This window comes from Phacochoerus africanus, chromosome X, assembly GCF_016906955.1.
Source record: "Phacochoerus africanus isolate WHEZ1 chromosome X, ROS_Pafr_v1, whole genome shotgun sequence".
Lineage (NCBI taxonomy): Eukaryota > Metazoa > Chordata > Mammalia > Artiodactyla > Suidae > Phacochoerus > Phacochoerus africanus.
The window spans coordinates 79,255,298-79,277,848 of record NC_062560.1 but is presented as its reverse complement, the minus strand read 5'-3'; positions in this window follow the sequence as shown (position 1 = coordinate 79,277,848).

Genomic DNA, 22,551 nt, shown 5'->3' with positions numbered 1-22,551 from the left:
ATTACCTTAAAATGTACCTGATCCAAATATATGCATCTAATTTATAAATGACAGGCAATTTAACTACTTCATTTAACAGGAAGATGGTAAATAAGTTATGGGTTGAGTTAACAAAGTCAAAGACGGTGTGTGTGTGTGTGTTCGTAAAATAGAGAAGATGTGATTGTAGTTGTCATGGAAGAGAGCACAATATCCATAGAGGTCTTGGGGTGATGGAAATAAGTGAAGGAAAGGACAGAAATAGGTACAGGGAGATTGGTAGTGAGCTGGTGTGAATAGTCCTCTGGATAGTTAATTGGAATGTAAAGTGAAGGGAAAGGTTCCCGAGGCAGTATTCTTTCTCGATTGAGGAAAATGCACCAAAAATTATCATGAAAATAGACGGAACATGTTTATTGTACATATGATGGCAGATTAGGATAGAATATAAAGCAACACTCCCTGAATTAAGCAGCATACTTAATTCAATACATTTTTTTCCGGAAATTGTTTTTCCTCACTATAAACATGTATCTTCCTTTCCAAATATGGATTTACTGTAATATAAACATACACAACTTAAGCACAATTAAGTACATACACACGAACTTTCTTTTAGTACGTAAAGGAGGAAGGATTAACCCCATATTTTATTTATTTATTTATTTATTTATTTATTTATTTATTTATTTATTTTCCCACTATACAGCAAGGGGGTCAGGTTATCCTTACATGTATACATTACAATTACATTTTTCCCCCAGCCTTTCTTCTGTTGCAACATGAGTATCTAGACAAAGTTCTCAATGCTATTCAGCAGGATCTCCTTGTAAATCTATTCTAAGTTGTGTCTGATAAGCCCAAGCTCCCGATCCCTCCCACTCCCTCCCCCTCCCATCAGGCAGCCACAAGTCTCTTCTCCAAGTCCATGATTTTCTTTTCTGAGGAGATGTTCATTTGTGCTGGATATTAGATTCCAGTTATGAGTGATATCATATGGTGTTTGTCTTTGTCTTTCTGGCTCATTTCACTCAGGATGAGAGTCTCTAGTTCCATCCATGTTGCTGCAAATGGCATTATGTCATTCTTTTTTATGGCTGAGTAGTATTCCATTGTGTATATATACCACCTCTTCCGAATCCAATCCTCTGTCGATGGACATTTGGGTTGTTTCCATGTCCTGGCTATTGTGAATAGTGCTGCAATGAACATGCGGGTGCACGTGTCTCTTTTAAGTAGAGTTTTGTCTGGATAGATGCCCAAGAGTGGGATTGTGGGGTCATATGGAAGTTCTATGGATAGATTTCTAAGGTATCTCCAAACTGTTCTCCATAGTGGCTGTACCAGTTGACATTCCCACCAACAGTGTAGGAGGGTTCCCTTTTCTCCACATCCCCTCCAGCACTTGTTATTTGTGGATTTATTAATGATGGCCATTCTGACTGGTGTGAGGTGATATCTCATGGTAGTTTTGATTTGCATTTCTCTTATAACCTGCGATGTTGAGCATTTTTTCATGTGTTTGTTGGCCATCTGTATATCTTCTTTGGAGAAATGTCTATTCAGGTCTTTTGCCCATTTTTCCATTGATTGATTGGCTTTTTTTCTGCTGGGTTGTATAAGTTGTTTATATATTCTAGAGATTAAGCCCTTGTTGGTTGCATCATTTGGAACTGTTTTCTCCCATTCTGTGAGTTGTCTTTTTGTTTTCTTTTGGGTTTCCTTTGCTGTGCAAAAGCTTTTCAGTTTGATGAGGTCCCATGGGTTTATTTTTGCTCTAATTTCTGTTGCTTTGGGAGACTGACCTGAGAAAATACTCATGATGTTGATGTCCGAGAGTGTTTTGCCTATGTTTTCTTCTAGGAGTTTGATGGTGTCCTGTCGTATATTTAAGTCTTTCAGGCATTTGGAGTTTATTTTTGTGCATGGTGTGAGGGTGTGTTCTAGTTTCATTGCTTTGCATGCAGCTGTCCAGGTTTCCCAGCAATGCTTGCTGAATAGACTTTCTTTTTCTCATTTGATGTTCTTGCCTCCCTTGTCAAAGATTAATGGACCATAGGTGTCAGGGTTTATTTCCGGATTCTCTATTCTGTTCCATTGGTCTGTCTGTCTGTTTTGATACCAGTACCACACTGTTTTGATGACTGTGGCTTTGTAGTATTTCTTGAACTCTGGGAGAGTGATGCCTCCTGCTTGGTTTTTGTTCCTCAGGATTGCTTTGCTGATTCTGGGTCTTTTGTGGTTCCATATAAATGTTTGGATTGTTTGTTCTAGTTCTGTGAAAAATGTCCTGGGTAATTTGATAGGGATTGCATTGAATCTGTAGATTGCTTTGGGTAGGATGGCCATTTTTCCAATATTGATTTTCCCAATCCAGGAACATGGAATATCTTTCCATTTCCTTACATCTTCTTTGATTTCATTGATGAAAGTTTTATAGTTCTTGGCATATAGGTCCTTTACCTCCTTGGTCAGGTGTATTCCGAGGTATTTCATTTTGTGAGGTGCAATTTTAAAAGGTATCGTATTTTTGTATTCCTTTTCTAATATTCCATTGCTGGTAAACAGAAATGCAACTGACTTCTGAATGTTCATCTTATGGCCTGCTACTGTGCTGAATTTATGAATCAGTTGAAGGAGTTTTGGGGTTGAGTCCTTAGGGTTTTCTGTGTATAGTATCATGTCATCTGCATACAGTGACAGTTTGATCTCTTCTCTTCCTATATGGATGCCTTTTATTTCTTTTGTTTGTCTAATTGCTGTGGCTAGGACTTCCAAAACGATGTTGAAGAGCAGTGGTGAGAGTGGGCATCCCTGTCTTGTTCCAGATTGGAGTGAGAAGGCTTTCAGTTTTTCCCCATTGAGGATTATATTTGCTGTGGGTTTGTCATAAATGGCTTTGATTATATTCAGGAATGTTCCCTCTATACCCACTTTGGCGAGGGTCTTGGTCATGAATGGATGTTGGACTTTGTCAAATGCTTTTTCTGCATCTATTGAGATGATCATATGATTTTTGACTTTTTTTTTGTTAATGTGGTGTATGATGCTGATTGATTTGCGTATGTTGAACCATCCTTGTGAACCTGGGATGAACCCCACCTGGTCATGGTGTATACTTTTTTTGGTATGTTGTTGGATTTGGTTGGCTAAAATTTTGTTGAGAATTTTTGCATCTATATTCATCAATGATATTGGGCGATAGTTTTCTTTTTTGGTGGTGTCTCTGTCTGGTTTTGGAATGAGGGTGATGGTGGCATCATAGAATGTCTTTGGGAGGATCCCTTCTTCTTCAACCTTTTGAAAGAGTTTCAGGAGGATGGGCACCAGTTCCTCTTTATATGTTTGATAAAATTCACCTGTGAAGCCATCTGGTCCTGGACTTTTATTTGTAGGGAGTGATTTTATGACCTCTTCAATTTCATTTCTAGTGATCGGCCTGTTCAGTTGGTCTGTTTCTTCTTGATTCAGTTTTGGCAGGCTGTAAGATTCTAGAAAATTGTCCATTTCTTCCAGATGGTCAAACTTGTTGCCGTATAGTTGTTCATAGTATTCTCTTATGGTTTTTTGTATTTCTGCTGTATCTGTTGTGATTTCTCCTTTCTCATTTCTAATTTTGGTTATTTGGGTTCTTTCTCTCCTCTTTTTAGTGAGTCTGGCCAGGGGTTGGAGTTTGTGAATGTTGTTGACCTTTCCAAAGAACCAGCTCTTGGTTTTATTAATTTTCTCTATTGTTTTTTGAGTCTCTATTTTATTGATTTCTTCTTTGATCTTTATAATTTCCTTCCTTCTGCTGACTTTAGGTCTTTTTTGTTCTTCTTTTTCTAGTTTGTTTAAGTGGAGGGTTAAGTTGTCCATTTGGGATCTTTCTTCTTTTTTGAGAAAGGCCTGTGTTGCTATAAATTTCCCTCTGAGCACTGCTTTCGCAGCATCCCATAGATTTTGAGCGGTTGTGTCTTCATTATCATTTGTTTCAAGGTAGTTTTTAATTTCCTTCTTGATTTCCTCATTGACCCATTGGTTTTTTAGTAGCATGTTGTTTAGTCTCCATGTAGTAGGTTTTTTCTCTTTCCTTTTCCCATGGTTGATTTCTAATTTCATGGCATTGTGGTCAGAGAAGATACTTGAGATAATTTCTATGCTCCTAAATTTATTGAGGTTAGCTTTGTGTCCCAATATGTGGTCGATTCTTGAGAATGTTCCATGAGCATTTGAGAAGAATGTGTATTCTGCTTTTTTTGGATGTAGTGTCCTGAAGATATCAATGAAGTCTAACTTTTCTATTGTTTCCTTTAGGATCTCTGTTGCTTTATTGGTGTTCTGTCTAGAGGATCTGTCCATTGATGTGAGGGGGGTATTAAGGGCTCCTACTATGATTGTATGCTCATCAGTATCTCCCTTTATGTCTGTTAATATTTGTTGTATGTATCTGGGTGCTCCTGTATTTGGGGCATATATGTTGACGATAGTGACATCCTCTCCTTGGATGGATCCCTTAATCATTAAGTAGTGTCCTTCTTTGTCTTTCTTTACGTCTTTGGTTTTAAAGTCTATTTTGTCTGATATGAGCGTTGCGACTCCTGCTTTCCTGTCATGTCTATTGGCGTGAAATATTCTTCCCTACCCTTTCACTTTCAATCTATATGTATATTTTGTCCTAAGGTGAGTTTCTTGTAGGCAGCATATTGAAGGTTTTTGCCTTTTTATCCACTCAGCCACTCTGTGTCTTTTGATTGGGGCATTCAGTCCATTGACATTTCAGGTGATAATTGATAGATGATTATTTATTGCCATTTGAACCTCGTGTTCCAGTTGGTTCTATGGTTCTCCATTCTTCCTTTCTTTTTTTTTTTGGTTGGATGGTCTCCTGTTATTATCTGCTTGAGTGTATTTTTTTTTTCATTTTTTGCGAATGCAATATTTGGTTTTGGCTTGTGGTTGCCCTGTTTTTTAAGTATGCTAACCCCTTCCCATAATTGTGCGTTTTAGCCTGATGGTCGTGTAAGTTCAAACACTTCATTACTATATTAAAATTAAGAAGAGAAACATACAAACAAACAAAAAGGGTTATTTACTTCCTAACATCCCTTGCCCACATTTTATGGTTTTGAGGACTCTTTTTTATTTTTTTCTTTTTAATTTTATTTTGTTTGAGGCCTGTTCATGATTAAATCTGTATGCTGGCTTATGTGAGTGACTGCTCTCTGATTGTGGTTTCCTCAGTCCTAGTTCTTCCTCTTCTTCTTTTTTTTTTCTTTTCTTTTTTCTTCCCTTTCCTTCCTTTCTTTTTGGTTTAGAGAAGCCCTTTCAATATTTCCTTGAACCTGGGTTTTGTGTTGCAGTATTCTTTAAGTTTTCGTTTGTTGGAAAAAATTTTTATTTCCCCTTCTATTTTAAATGATATTCTTGCTGGATAGAGTATTCTAGGTTGCATATTTTTTCCTTTTAGCACTTTAAATATCTCTTGCCATTCCCTCCTGGCCTGTAGAGTTTCTGTGGAGAAGTCAGCTGATATTCTTATGGGGGTTCCCTTGTAGGTAACATTCTGTTTTTCTCTTGCTGCCTTTAGGATCCTCTCTTTATCACTAAGTTTTGCCATTTTTATTATGATGTGTCTTGGTGTGGGTCTGTTTGGGTTCAGTTTGTTTGGGGCCCTCTGTGCTTCTTGTATCTTGAACCCAGTATCCTTTAGATTTGGGAAGTTTCCAGCGATAATTTCTTCAAATATATTTTCCATCCCCTTATCTTTTTCTACTCCTTCTGGAATTCCTATTATGCGTAGATTGGCCTACTTTATATTATCCCATAGGTCTCTTATATTGCTTTCCAGTTTTTGGATTCGGTTTTCTGTCTGTTGACCGGATTGAGTGATTTCCATTTTTCTATCTTCCATATCACTGATTCGTTCTTCTGCATGATTCATTCTGGTTTTTACTGCCCTTAGTTCGGTTTGCATCTCTGCAAATGAATGTTCTAGTTTTTCTTGGCTCCTCCTTATATGTTCTAGTTCCTTTCTGAGGGTATCTGCATTACTGTTCCTATCTTCTCTTCATTCCTTCAGTATTTTCACTATTTCTCTTTTGAACTCCAGGTCTGTCAGACTGCAGAGATCTGTTTCATTGTTGACTGTTTTAGGTGAGTTCTCCTGTTGGTTTGACTGGGGGTGGTTTCTCAGCTTCTTCATCTTGCTTGTTGTTTTCTTTCTCCTGAGGGAGTTGTACTCTCCGTTATCGGGCAGTGTTTGCCTTGTCACTGCCGTGGAATATTTCCTGAGGGCTGGCATTGTTGGTCAGTCTTTGTTGAGGCAGTGTGGCTTTTCTGGAGTGTTGATGGGGCTAACAGTGTCTCTTTGAAGCAAAGGAGGACTTCCTGAGGGCAGACAGGACTGGGAGGTCCACACCACGATGGTAGCAGATTTCACTTGGTCATGCAGAGCTTGCTCTGGTGTTTTTAGGCTGTGGGGTTCTTGCAGGGGGTTGGTGGTGTTGGGCAGCTGTTCCTCAGGAGTGCAGCACCCCCTGGAGGCTGGAGAAGCTATCTGGGTCACTGAGAACCTAAGAGGCTCTTCCCTAGGGCAGCCCAACTCAGAAGTCTGGCCCGAGAATGTAGGCGGATCGTTTCACAGTCTGGCCAAGCTTGTTGCAGCTTTTCTGGGCTGCAGGGGCTCTTCTAGGGGGCTGGTGGTGCTGAGTAGCTATTCCGTGTGAGTGGGGCACCCCCTGGGGGCTTGGGCGGGTAGCAGTGCCACTGGAAACCCAAGAGGCTCCTCCCCAGGGCAACCTGACTCAGAAAGACCGTCTGAGATCTTTTCCCAGCTTGGCCAGGCTTGTTGCAGCTTTTCTGGGCTGCAGGGAGTCCTGCCTGGAGCTGGCATTCCTATGCAGCTGATCCACTAGGGCACCCCCTGGGGGCTTGTGCGGGTAGCAGGGCCATTGGAAACCGAAGAGGCTCCTCCCTGGGGCAGCCCGACTCAGAAAAACTGTCCGGGAATTAGGCACATCTATTCACTGCCTGGCTAGGCTTGTTCTAGCTTTTCTGGGCTGCAGGCCTTTTCTCGGGGGCTAGTGGTGTTTGGTGCTACTCTGCAGAAGTGTAGCCCCTCCAAAGGGCAAGCAGGCCTGTGCAGGGACAGCCCCTGTGGTGGTAGGCTTCAGGCAATTGTTGAGGCCAGCCCTCCTGGATGGCAGGCAGCCCCAGGTTCGGCAAGAGCATAGGGGGTTGCGGGGGTGGGGGGAGGGCATGCACTGGGAAGCACAGCTTTCAGCTAGCTAGCGGGCCTGTAAGCTTGCTGTGGCATGGGGGGTATTCTATGGGGACCCACCCCTTCTTCTCTCCTCTCCCCAGCACGGGTGCAGACCAGGCTCTTTTCCCAGGTTCCCTCTGATGCGGCTTTCCACTTCCCCACCCCTAGAGTATTGCTCCCTTCCTCTGCGACAGCTTTGTTTTCTAGTCTCACAGGCAGTCTCTGCCCCGTCAAATGGTTTCTAGACCTCCCAAGCAGTTTCCGCTCCACCCGGCCCCCCCAGCCCGGGGACTAACCTCTGGAGCCTAGGTCTCAGTGCCCAGCCCCCACCCAGTTGTCCCCTGGCCCTTTCTCGGCAACCAACCCTTGGAGGCGAGGTCTCAGTGCCCGTCCCCCACCCAGGCATCCCCCGGCCCTTTCTCGGTGACTAACCCTCGGAGGCGAGGTCTCGTTAACCCCATATTTTAAACTGTCATTAACTCAGTAAATTCTCTATGGATTCAGTTGCACAAAGGCTATAAAAATGGACCTGCATTTACTCACTATAGCAACAAAACTTTGGTCTCAAAATAATCGTTAAGAAACCAGGTTCATGATAATGCTTTTATTCCTACCATCAGACGCTAAGGTGCTATGCTATTATGTTAACTGGGGTATGGCATATTATTTCTTTATTAAAACAAAGAAAATTAATATTGGAGAGGAAGAAAGTTATTTGATAAAAACTGTTCTGATAATTGAATAAAAAAATCTGAAAGATATTAATTATATTTATAATTTAAATCAAATATTTATAATGTCTATATTTTCTCTTTATCACTTTTCTGGGCAGCTTAAGCAATGATCCAATAATAATCATGATATTAAACCCTGCAGGCACATTACAAGACAGACATTATAATGTTATTATAATTAATATAAATATCACAGTTAACAGAGAGTATTTCAAGACCATGTTCTTATATTTAATCCAAAGTATTTTAAGAATGCTTCTTAACTAGGGCTGACAGATTTGACAAATAAAAGTACAAGATCCCCAGTAAAACTTGAATTTCATATAAAATACAACTAATTTGCTAGTTTAAGTATGCCTCATGCAATATTTAGATCTACTTATACTAAAAAATATTGTTTATCTGAAGTACAAATTTATCTGAATATCCTGTATTTTATCTGACAGTCTAATTCTTGATATAATGCTCTAATGTGTCCATGAGTTTTTTGTAAGCACATAATAACCACAAACAACATCAATGGTATTTTACTTTCAATTACATGTTAAAAAGATGACTTAACTCCCGTATATGCATAGTAGGCAAATATTTTAAATAATAATGTTACAATACATTTCTTATATACATCCTAACATTATAAACCACATATTTTATGGGGAAAGAGAAGAACTGCCTTCTTAATATTAAATGCTCCAATTAAATCACAGGTCTTGATAAACACTTTCTTTTTTTAACTTATTAAATCAGACCAGCCCCCTTCCCTACTCTCAGAAAAATTTGTTTCATTTTCCAGGGAATATATTATATTATTCCAGCAAAGACATATTGAATAATGAGTATTTATTTAGTTCTAATATTTCTGATACTGATGGAGACTAGACCACGGAGAACATACTGGTAAATCTGTTGCTTTTCATTTTGTGGTGCAATCTATTTTAGCACGTGAGTTAAAAAAAAAAAAAAGAGAGATGTTTAAGGAAATACATGTAGTTATTCTGGTCATCTTAATATTAACTAATAGGAATTCCTGTAGTGGCACAGTGGAGATGAATCCAACTAGGAACCACTAGGTTGTGGGTTTGATCCCTGGTCTCACTCAGTGGGTTAAGGATCTGGCATTGCCATGAGCTGTGGTGTAGGTTGCAGATGCGGCTGGGATCTGGTGTTGCTGTGGCTCTGGCATAAGCTGACAGCTGTAGCTCCAATTAGACCCCTAGCCTGGGAACTTCCATATGCCACAGGTATGGCCCTAAAAAGATAAAAGACAAAAAAAATTAACTAATAAATTATTCATGTATGAATATTACTGTACTATTCAAAGTTAGCAGGGGAGAAGATTTGAGAGCCTTGTTGAAGAAAGTCATGGATTTATACTGACATAGTCATACTTCTTGCTTGGCCCTGCCTGTGACCAAGGATCAACATTTGTAACAAAGACAAACCAAATTTTGAACGTTTATCACACAAGGTACAAGAAGATTTTTGAGCTATTGTAAAATAAAAATGTGTTATAAACATAAGTGATAATAAGTACCTATATTATTTATTTTTACCAATGATATTAAAAATAAAATTGTATCTGAACAAAACAGTAAGTATAAAGTATGGTTATATTTTTGTATTCATCCATAAATTGTTGCAATTTAAACCCAGAATACATTTTTCCCAAGTTTTGAATCATCTACAGATTTCACAGAGCAATAATTATATAATAGAAATATAATGGATTTTTGAAATAGACATTTCATGATATTGTGTGGTTTCATAACTTGTAAAATAAAACTCACTATTAAAACTATAATATTTTTCAAATTGATTTGACATAGTCAATACTATACTATTATAGAACTCTTTTGAAAATATGCTTTATACTTTAATGATTACATATTAAAAAGTTTTTATAGCTCTGTGGTGATTCATGCTATTTACTTAGGAAAAAAAATATATATTTTCAAAACCTAAATTGCTCTACAATATTACACCTCTAGGAACAATACAATGCAGACAGTTTTCAATACTCCGCTACTGAGTATATTCCCAGCTAGTGTCATCAATTATTTATAATATCATAGAGTTAGTAAAATATAATTGAAATCAATTTTATGTCTCTTAACTGAGCACATTTTGGATATCATATAATTTAGAAAACTTTATTAGATTCCATTGGTCATGTTCCAAAGAATACAAACACAACTAACATGGAAAATATATCTTAGCATTTACACCACCAGTGCTTCACATTTACTCCATTCAAAATAATGGTGAAATAGATATCATACATATATATTTACATACATGCATATGTATGCCCACAATTAATTATATTTTGAAGTTACTATCTTATTGGCATTTTAAAATTTATTTTATATACATTTAACTGCATATATTATCAAATATAATAATTACTTCCTTTCATTTAAAAACAAGTATTCTTTATTGCTCATAGAAAATTTAGATCAGGAGATCCCATTGTGGCTCAGTGGTTAACGAATCCAACTATGAACCATGCTGTTGAGGGTTCAATCCCTGGCCTCACTCAGTGGGTTAAGGATCTGGTGTTGCTGTGAGCTGTGGTGTAGGTCACATACGTGGCTCAGATCCCACGTTGCTGTGGCTCTGGAGTAGGCTGGTGGCTACAGCTCCCATTAGACCCCTAGCCTGGGAACCTCCATATGCTGCAGGAAGCAGCTCTAGAAAAGGCAAAAAGACAAAAAAAAAAGAAACAAAGAACAACAAAAAGGAAAATTTAGATCAATCTCATCAAAATTAAAAGTCATCAAAATGATGGAAGTTTATTTATTTACCCAAGTGAGTATAAAGAGGTGTAGGTAGATATGAATGTTTTAAAATATATGGTAATGACTTATACAATAAAAAGGGTAAAAAAAGTGACATATTTTTATTATTAGTTGTACCAAAAGTATAGACATAAAATGAAACATTCTTTGAAAGAAAAATCTAGTATTTTAAATGAAGAGGGAATGAATGCCTAGGCAAACTGATAAAGAGAAATAATATGAACACTACAATTTTCACATCAATCTGAGGAAAAAAAGGTTTTGAATTACAGATATTTTAATCCTCTGATAAAGAAAATTATTTCAAATATGTAATAATGCTAAATAGTACAATCCAGATTTCATAGTGCCCTTACCCAATCTAACAGTGTACAAGTGTGTTTCTGTATATTGTGCAATGTTTCTGAAAAAAAGTTTAGATGTTTTGTATTAGAAAAGTGCATTGTATCTCATTGGTTTATTTTTGCTTTTAGTTCTGTTGCTTTGGGATACTGACCTGAGAAAACCTTTGTAAGGTTGATGTCAGAGAATGTTTTGCCTATGTTCTCTTCTAGGAGTTTAATGGTGTTTTGTCTTATGTTTAAGTCTTTAAGCCATTTTAAGTTTATTTTTGTGCATGGTGTGAGGGCGTGTTCTAGTTTCATTGATTTACATACAGCAGCCGGTTTTCCTAGCACCACTGAAAAGATGATTTTTTCCCATTTTATATTCTTGCTTCCTTTGTTGAAGATTAATTGACCATGGGTGTCCAGGTTTATTTCTGGGTTCTCTATTCTGTTCCATTGGTCTGAATGTTTTGGTACCAGTATCACACTATCTTGATGACTGTGGCTTTGTAATAGTGCCTGAAGTCTGGGAGAGTTATGCCTCCTGCTTGGTTTTTGTTCCTCAGAATTGCTTTGGCAATTCTGGGCCTTTTGTGATTCCATATAAATTTTTGGGTTGTTTGAGTGCTGTGAAAAATGTCATTGGTAATTTGATAGGGATTGCATTGAATCTGTAGATTGCTTTGTTTAGTATGGCCATTTTTATGATATTAATTCTTCCAATCCAGGAGCATAGAATATCTTTCCATTTCTTTACATCTTCTTTAATTTCCTTGATTAATGTTTTATAGTTCTCAGCATATAAGTCTTTCACCTCCTTGGTCAGGTTTATCCCCAGGTATTTAATTTTTGGGGGTGCAATATTTAAAGGTATTATTTCTTGTATTCCTTTTCTAATATTTCATTGTTAGTATACAGAAATGTGATCAATTTCTGATTGTTAATAATCAAACTGATGAGATTTTGCACAGCAAAGGAAACCTTAAAAAAAACACACACACAACTTACAGAATGGGAGAAAATAGTTTCAAATGATGCAACTGGCAGGGCTTAATCTCTAAAATACACAAACAATTTATACAAGTCAACAGCAAAAAAACCAACAACCCAATGGAAAAATGGGCAAAAGACCTGAATAGACATTTCTCCAAAGATATACAGATTGCCAACAAGCACATGAAAAAATGCTCCACATCCCTGATTATTAGAGAAATGCAAATCAAAACTACCATGAGATACCACCTCACACCAGTCAGAAAGGCCATCATTAATAAGTCCACAAATAACAAATGCTGGAAATGGTGTGGAGAAAAGGGAACCCTCCTACACTGCTGGTGGGAATGTAAATTGGTAAAACCACAGTGGAAAACAGTACAGAGGTACCTGAGAAAACTAAACATAGAACTACCATATGACCCAGCAATCCCATTCTTGGGCATATATCTGGACAAAACTTTCCTTGAAAAAGACACTTGCACCTGCATGTTCATTGCAGCTCTATTCCCAATAGTCAAGACATGGAACAACCTCAATGTCCATTGACAGGTGAATAGATTAAGAAGATGTAGTGTGTATATACACAATGGAATACTACTCAGCCATAAAAAAGAATGAAATGATGCCATTTGCAGCAACATGGATGGAAATAAAAACTCTGAAGTAAGTCAGAAAGAGAGAGACAAATACCATACGATATCACTTATATCTGGTATCTAATATATGGCACAAATGAACCTTTCCACAGAAAAGAAACTCATGGACTTGGAGAACAGACTTAGGGTTGCCAAGGGGGAGGGGGAGGGAGTGGGATGGACTGGGAATCTGGGGTTAATAAATGCAAACTATTGCCTTTGGACTGGATAAGCAATGAGATTCTGCTCTATAGCATTGGGAACTATATCTAGTCACTTATGATGGGGCATGATGAGAAAAATAATGTATGTATGTTGTAAGACTGGGTCACTTTGCTGTACAATAAAGAATTGACAGAACATTGTAAGCCAGAATAATGGAAAAAATAAAAATCATTTTTAAAAAAGTGGATTGTATTGTATTTTTAGTTGGTTACATCCTTAAAGTGAAGCTTTGAAGAGTAAAAGTAACTTTTCATGAGATAGTCATCACTTAACACTTTGAAAATAGTTTACCAGTTATGAGTTAAACATTTTATTCATATGGATGTGAAAATACTATAGGTACTAGGTGTAAAAAATATACATTGTAATATGACAAAATACACAATAATAGCAAACACAGAAGATAAAGATATTTCTGACATTCTAAAATGTATAAAAAGAGAGAGATTGCACTTATATATGCAATGGCAGAAGTTGATCAAAATTACTGTATGACTCCTCAGGCAATCTACAAAACTTCCTTCCAGGGAGATCAACTAGTTTATGTCAGTGCATGACACTTATAGTCACAGGGGCACTATGTATAAAAATGAGGAGTCAAGATTAAGAATTCCACATCAAATAGGACCAAAAAGACACAATTTACCTTTGAGGGCTCTTTGCTTCTTTACCACACAGATACTAGTTAATCACCCAGAGGAGGATTATTTCCTAATTCTGCTCTGAACATACATCTGAAGGAATTTGCTGAGGGGGTTGTTATTAAATGAACACTGTAAAAATATAAATTGTATTTAGGCTAGAAGTACAATGACATCGTTCATTTCACTCAACTCTACATAAGCATAGTAGTAGATACCAGTTTTCTGAATAACAAGACATTATTTAGTAATGAAACTATGGTAATACATTACTCTATAAAATCAACTGTATCCTAAGATAAAAGAAGGAAATGAAGGCTGCAAAAAAGTCCACTTTTTATATCACTTTTTTAATAAATTATATTTCTTTCATTTTAAAAAATAGTTAAAAATTAAAAGCAAAACCTAAAAAGTGTTAAAATGTTTTGGCGGCAGCAACAATGGAAGTATAAATTCTAAAAGATAATATAAGAGAAAATATAGCCTATAATACTAGTCAATTTGGCATGGATAAGATAGTTTAAGTAAATTATATATGAAATCTTCAAATTATTAATTCATTTATTAACATAAAAATATATCTATGTGTAGGAGAAGATGTCCCAATAAAAAGGTAGAAAGGAGAGACTCCAGCCATTTTGACTAAGCAAAGTCCAGCCAACTGCCCTAACCACCCCTCCCTCACTCATCTGCTCCTGTAAATTTGTTTCCGCATCTACTACCTTGCCTGACATCACTCCGGTCCAACTAGCCAAGCTTGGACCCAGAAGAGGTAGCCCATAAAAGCCTTGTGAAACCCTTCTTCAGGGCTCAGACTCTGGAGAGCTATCTCCTCTGAGCCCGCCGGCATGATAAACCTGAGTTCTCCAACTCTCCGTGTGCTTGCTTGGTTTCTTGCCGGGTAAAAGAGCTGATACACTGCAGCCACAGAGCTGCTGGAGCTAGTACACTACAGCCACAGGGCTGTCACTAGAGCTGATACACTACAGCCACAGGGCTGTCACTAGAGCTGGTACGCTGTGGTACAGCGCTGCTGGGTAGCTGCCGTAACATATGTATTCATATATAATTATTTTTCACATGCATATGTCTATGTCCAAATTTAAGCAACTTGAAATGTAAATAGATATAATGCTTGATTATTTGTAAATAAAATAATGTAGCAAGCTAAATAAAATGATGAACTGTTGAAAAACTGAAGGTCTGCCTTTCTTATATTTTCAGAATTCTGGAATATTTAATTTGTCTAAAATACCAAAAAATGTACTTTTGCATTTATATTAAAAGTATTACCATATGCTTGAAGACATTTTTCTCAATAGTCTCCCAGTTTCCAAGTAAATATTCATATTAGCTGGCTCAACCAAACTTCTAAGGGGTAAGAAAATTAACTGTTTAACCAAATACAGGATAATTTTATAAATAATCTTCAAATATTGAAAATCTCCCTATCCAGGCATCTAATATTAAAAGACTACCTGTCAAAAGTATAAACTTTTTAGGAGTTCCCGTTGTGGCACAGTGGTTAACGAATCCGACTAGGCAGACACGGCTCGGATCCCGCATTGCTGTGGCTCTGGCGTAGGCCGGTGGCTACAGCTCCGATTTGACCCCTAGCCTGGGAACCTCCATATGCTGCGGGAGCGGCCCAAAGAAATAGCAAAAAGACAAAAAAAAAAGTATAAACTTTTTAAATTTAAAAAGAGTCACTGAAATAATTTAAACAAATATTTAGCTCAGTAGTTAGTCAATCTAATCACTTCATGCCTATGCCTATGCACTTGATATGGGGAAAAGAACAACTAAGTCAATTAATTCCACTAGATGATGATATTAAAAGACGAAAGGCATTTTCAATAGTTGAAAATTAACTGAAAGGTTTACTATATTACTTTGAGAGAATGAATTAATGATTTCTTCTCTTGTATATATTCTATTCATGAGTCAAGAATATGAGAGGATCTTAAAAGCATAATTTGAATTTTGGCTAAGTATTTTCATATTCCCACCTTAATTATCTCAGCACTTGGGTATTATCAGGTTGAGTTAATGCATCATGATGAAGACATTTCATGTTTATTGGTCTTGGTAAATTGAATATAAATCTTCATAGTGAAAAGCTTCTATGTTACATAAAGAAAATGTAACTATTTCTCTCCAAAATAACTTGGAGGTGAAATAGTCAGACCACCACTCACTAATTTCACTTAAACTTTCAGTGCTGAATTTAAGAAAAAGCACTTCATTTTGAATATAACAGTGCAGTTAATAGCTTTGAAAATTTACTTCCTAGGGCATGACAAGAATGCTTTTAGCACGTGAAAGTGAACGTTTTTTTCCAAAGAAAATAGAAACCAATTTACCTTAACTCTCCATATTATGATGCAAATAATTTAGAAGTTATCCCTATCCTTCAAAGTTGATATGCATTGCACTATATTTACAGTTTGGGAAAGGATTTATGAATTCTAAATACTATAAGTATATCAGGAAGAGACATTCAAAGTCTTAAATGGGACACACAAATTACACCTAACAGCACTCATATATTAAACAGTAGTTTTTCCTTTGGAATATGGAATGCTCAATTTTAACAAAGATAATCTGTGTAAAAGTGGACTAATTTGTATTCTGTGACTATTTCTATTATTCTCCTCTTAAGCTCATATTTATCATCATGGAAAATATAGCCAATTTTCCTCATATTAGAATCCTACAAATCTTTACCTTATTCTCTTATTACATTGATTGTTATTATTTCCAAGGAATTGACAAAATTTAGAGATAAAATGGGTTTTGTGTGAAATAGATATGGCAGTGTCTATGTAACTGAATTTACTGAAAGGAGTTTGATGAAAATGTCTTGACTTCTTAACAAGCATGAATAGAAACTTCAGTTCATTTTTAAGTGTATTGTGATGTAAATTATTATCACCATTACATTATAAATGCTTCATATGGTTCACTACATGTTGAATGACTATCCTTCCAGACCTCAAGGATGAGCACATCAATTTTTAGTAGACCCTATAGAGGGAATGAGACTGAATAATGACTCTTTTTCTGTATTATTTTATTTTATTAAGGATTGTTCAATGAAAGCCAGATTAATTACTTTTACTCCAACCCCAATTCCCTTAAATAAAATAATTTATTTCTTCTTTTGTAAAGAATTGAAGATACCTTGAAGATTATGTTGTCTAATTGCAGAATAGGAAACCAAGGCAAAGAAAAGTTAAATGTACTGCCAATAGTCACAGATCTAATTAGTGATAGTGTTCTGGGGGCTGCTGGGGCAGCTGCCCCGTGGCCGCAGTGTATCAGCTCTAGCGACAGCCCTGTGGCTATAGTGTACCAGCTCCAGCAGCTCTGCAGAGCTGGTACACTACCTATAGTTTGCAATAGGAAGTTTAATGGTATCAGCTCTTTTACCTGGGAAGAAACCAAGCAAGCACTCGGAGAGTTGGAGAACTCATGTTTATTATGCCGGCGGGCTCAGAAGAGATAGCTCTCCAGAGTCTGAGCCCTGAAGAAGGGTTTCACAAGGCTTTTATGGGCTACCTCTTCCAGATCATGCTTGGCGGACTGGAGTGAGGTCAGGCAAGGTAGTAGATGTGGAAGCAAATTTACAGAAGCAGATGTGTGGGGGAGGGGTGGTTAGGGGCAGTTGGCTGGACTTTGCTTAGTCATCATGGCCAGGGTCTCTCCTTTCTACCTTTTTATCGGGACATTTTCTCCTACAATAGAGATAGGCCTAAAAGTTTATTCTCATTATTCTCAATTCATCATTTTTTAATTACCTTTAGTTCTTGTGGGGTAGTGAGCACAACATGTAATGAGCAATATTCTCTATTCAAAAGCATTAAAATTCACATTTAAAAGGTAGAATCATTTTTTTAGCATTCACATTAGAATACAATGTTTCAGAAGTACATCACAGGCTGTGTTCTTATTCTTTCTGGAAAATAATGTGAATTCATTTTCTTAATTCTTGAACTTCATTTTTAAAAGCTGCATTCTATTTCCCTAATTTACTTTCACTCTTCAATAAAGAGATTACATAATTGTGATACAAATAAAATAGTAACAATATTTAAATCTCTGGAAGAAAAAAAAAAAAACACTCCTAAATTTTAGGCATAAAATCATAAAATTGAATAAGTCTTGAGATCAGAATATAGACAGTCAAGCATTTCATCACTTCCTTTTCCTCTCTTTGGAACATAAGGCACAAGCAGCCAATTATTAGCTGTATTTGATACTTCTCTATAGCTCATGGATGTCATGTAACAGGTGCCTGTTAAGAACTGCTCTTAATTAACTCTCATAAAAATCAAAGAATATGGAAAACATGCTTCTGATTTATAGTTTGCAATAGAAGTTTAATGGTAAGAAGAATTAGTTTTTAAGCTATCAATTATTTTAACTTTATTTCAACTATATCAACTATTGTTACATAGTGACAATTGTCTATTTACCTCCATTAGAATGTTGAGGGTGGCTATATAAGTCTAATTTTGAAGACTTATTTACATATAAACTCTAAATTTTATCTACATGAACATAATGAAAATTAAAGTCTTAATTTAGTTATTTTTTCACATGGTGTCAAATACCATTTAACTGAGAATTTTATATTCACTGTTCTTTTGCTTGATGTTATGGTTTCCAAATATTATTTTAACTTAACCTATTTACACTGGTCCCATTCCATATTTCTCCAACCTCTCTGCTCAGCCTAGTTATAAGGACTTAAAACAAAAAGTGGCTGGTGGTGGTGGTGGATGAGTTTAAGCCTTCAAGGAATACAGATAATTTCTCAGTAGTGACTCCTATTAAAACCTAGCTTAAATCAAATGAAACTACCAGATCATATATAATGTTATTTTTCTACTAGAATAGGCATTGCTGTGACTCATCATAGCAATTCTTATATATAGCACCTCTCATAAGTCAATAATATTTACAATGACAAGTAGTTAATTAAGAAGACAGATTGCTCTCTTCATAAGGTTTTTTCTTTTCCATTTAGTTTTCATTTTATATTGGAATATAGTTGATTCACAATGTTCTGTTAGTTTCAGGTGTACAACAAAGTGATTCAAAAATATATATGTATATATAATTTGTCATCTTATAGATTATTACAGAATATTGAATAGAGTTCTCTGTGCCTTGTTGGTTGTATATTTTATATATAGTAGTATGTATAAATTAATCCCAAACTCCTAATTTAACCCCCCCACACACTTTCCCCTTTGGTAACCATAAATTTGTTTTCTGTGTCTGTGAGTCTGTTTCTGTTTTGTAAATAAGTTCTTTGGTATCACATTTTAGATTCCACATATAAGTGATATCATATGAGAGTTGTCTTTCTCTGTCTGACTTACTTCACTTAGTATGATAATCTCTAGGTCCTTCTATATTGCTACAAATGGCATTATTTCATCCTTTTTATGGCTGAGTAATAGTCCACAAATAGAACTACCATATAATCTAACAATCCCACTTCTGGGCATATATCTGGAGAAAATCCTAATTCAAAAAGATACATGCACCCCAATGTTCATTGCAATATTATTTATAATAGCCAAGACGTGGAAGCATACTAACGTCGATTGACAAAAGAATGGAAAAAGAAGGCATTGTACATAAGATTTTGAGTTATAGTCCAAGTGACTCTAGGTAATTTTACTGTATCTTATTGTACCAAATATCAACTCCACACTCTTCCATTAAATAATTTTTCTTTACACTAATTTAATATTTATTATTATTTTTTAAATTTTCATTTATTTTGAAATGAATTACATTTTAATTTACTAAAATATTAATTTAGTAATCATTAAATATTTAATGGAGAATAATAACTAGGTCTGTGTGTTCTGACCTTAAAACTAAACAGAGAAGTTGCACACTGCTTTTTATAATACATATATGGAAATTGTAAGTATCTGCTCAAAATCCTCCCAGAAAGAACAGTCAAGGAAGTAAATAGGAGCTAACATCTCATCCTCATTTTGAGCTTCACATGGTATATGTACCTGGGAATAAAAGCAATGATGAGTTCTATTTTTATAAAACCTTTAAATTAACTCTGCCATTTATTTGAAAAATGTGAGTTAATAAATGTAAGTTCTGAAAATTTGCCAAATATGTTCTTTATTATATTTAGTATTCAATTAATATGTGCCAATTAAAACAAAGAGGTCTTGTAAGGAGTGTGAAATATCTGTCTGTTTATTATTTGTTCTCTGCTCTTATTTATTTTCTAACCTGCTTTCTCAAGAAAATGCTATTTATATTCTATACTTAATCATTATAGCCCACTACTTTCATTCTAGTTCATGTTAGCAGAATATATTCATCAAAAATGATCAGATTTGAAAAGATAGGTGTAGATTCTTACAGGGAATAATTTATCATGGCTATGAACAAGCTTCCCACCCATTGGGCTATTTGAGAGTTGAAGGATGAAAATGTAATTTTGGAGTACTCTGTGGTAGGATGATTAGAAAATGGAGAAAAATGAAGTTAAGGTTTCCCAATATTGATTTGATTACATTTTAAAACCCTTCCCTCTCTGCTTCCATGAGGCTATAATGATCAGTAAGTTCATTGAATTTCTTTTGCATGCAGTGAAGAACTGTAGTTTAATAATGGCACCTCAAAGGGGTAAACTTGATTGACAGTGAGTAATTTAGCTGTTCAGAAATACCAATGCTTCACAAGGGGATTACAAGCTATTAATCAATAGACTAACACAGTCAAGTGATTCATGTTAGACAATACATTTTTTCTCTCTCAATATACTATTTATAATTATATTTAATAAAATAAGAATTAATATATTTCCAAGATATGGAAATGATAACCATTAACTAAGTTTTTCTAGAAAGGAATGCAATAAGAATGTGCATGTAAAATTCAATGGAGAAATATTTTTTATTGCATATATTAAATTTAAACTACATGATGTTAAAACAGAGTATACAAATGTAAGTTGAATGATACATTTGAGTTTTTGCAAAACTTAAATGATTACTTCTCGAGTTAAATTGGTGTCAAACATGTAAAATAGCATAATACATTGTGCTATATTTCAATGAGTATGTGATTTCAAGTGTTAATTTATTCAAAAGGAATAAAAATATAGTGGAGGGCATTCAATACAATAGAGCTACTAAAAATAAAATTTCAGAGAATGGTTAATGACATCGGAAGAGCTAAGGGTAAAATATTAAGTTTAAAAAATAAAGACATCAAGTTTATGATCCCAATGCTTTAAAACCAAATAAACAACAATATTCTGATATTTAAAAAAAGGATTGGAATAAATCAAAGTGTCACATCAACATTTTAACAGTAGTTATGCCTAAGTGATTTTTATTTGCAAAGTTTTAAGGTTTTTCTACATGTTTAGTATTTTCTACAATTTATAAGCATTTATTAATGTATGGACAAAATAAAATTTAAAACACACATACATGTATGTTTTTGTGTGTTGCTGCATGACACAGTACTCAAATGATAGTTTGATCCTCAATACAAGATTAATAACATTTATTAAAAACCAAGTTCATGCTAAATGCAGTTTCTGATATATTTCATGTGATATTTTATTTAGCTATTATTGTCAATCTATAAAAGTAGGTAAGTTTTTTTTATTGCATCAGATGAGGAAACTAAAAATGAAGAGGTTAAATAAAATTGAAAGGCCAGACAACTAATTAAGTGACTAAAACATGTTTTAAAATACATTGCCTAAGGCTCAAAATCTTATGCACTTTTCATTTTGGCATAATGCCTCTGCAGGGATTACTGAGTGAATTGTATTAGGAATATGTAACATTTCATCACTTCTTTCCTTTGAAACTGAAGACCAATAATGAACAAGGAAGAGAGATTTTAACTAATGCAAATTCCATGAGCAAATTTGAAGGAAGGGTTAAAATATGCTATTTTCATTATTTTCTAACATGAAAGTATTGTGAATCATTGAAAATTAAAGACAATTCAATTCAATAATCATATGATATTGTCATTTAAAATGAGAAAAAAATTTAAGTTTTACTTTGCTTCAGACTGGGAATTTAGACATTCATAACTAGCCAGAAATATATTTAAAAGACATGTAAATAATCTGTCCTATAACTGGCCAGGTTTTTTTTGAATGTTTCATTTTTGACCCTTTCTCACTTTCATTCTAAAATATTTTGTGCAATTACAATGCTTTAGGTTGTATGCTGTTTTCAGAATTCAGAATAAAGTGGTGCTAGTCATAATGAAATCTTATTTAAAGATTCTGGTGTTTTAATATAGTTTTTAAAAAGTTTCAGAGATAAGTTTTAATATATCACTCATAAAAGGCAGCTCTTCTTGTGACTGACCTATAGTTTTACTCTGCTATTCCTCATGGATATTTCTTAGCATTGGTAAAGGGTGATTTTCAAGTCTAGCTTCAAGGATATCTTAGAGTAATTCCAATAATATTTAAAAAATCATTGAAATCTACAAAATACTCAGCACTTTAAGAAACACAAATAAATCAATATCAGTGGGATACAAAAATTCAAAAAAAGTTGAAAATATTTTTAAATGTTTTAAAAAGGGGGAATAGGAGTTCCCATCATGGCTCAGTGGTTAACAAATCCAACTAGGAACCATGAGGTTGCAGGTTCTATCCCTGGCCTTGCTCAGTGGGTTAAGGATCTGGCATTGCCGTGAGCTGTGGTGTAGGTTGCAGACGCGGATTGGATCCTGTGTTGCTGTGGCTCTGGTATAGGCCAGTGGCTACAGCTCTGATCTGACCCCTAGCCTGGGAACCTCCATATGCCATGGGGAGGGGCTCTAGAAAAGGCAAAAAGACAAAAAAACGGGGGGGACTATTTAAGTTTAAATGAAAATTAAAAGCTCAATTTTGTTAAAATATTTACTTTTAAAATACTTAAAAATGAAGTGAAAGTACTTGTTT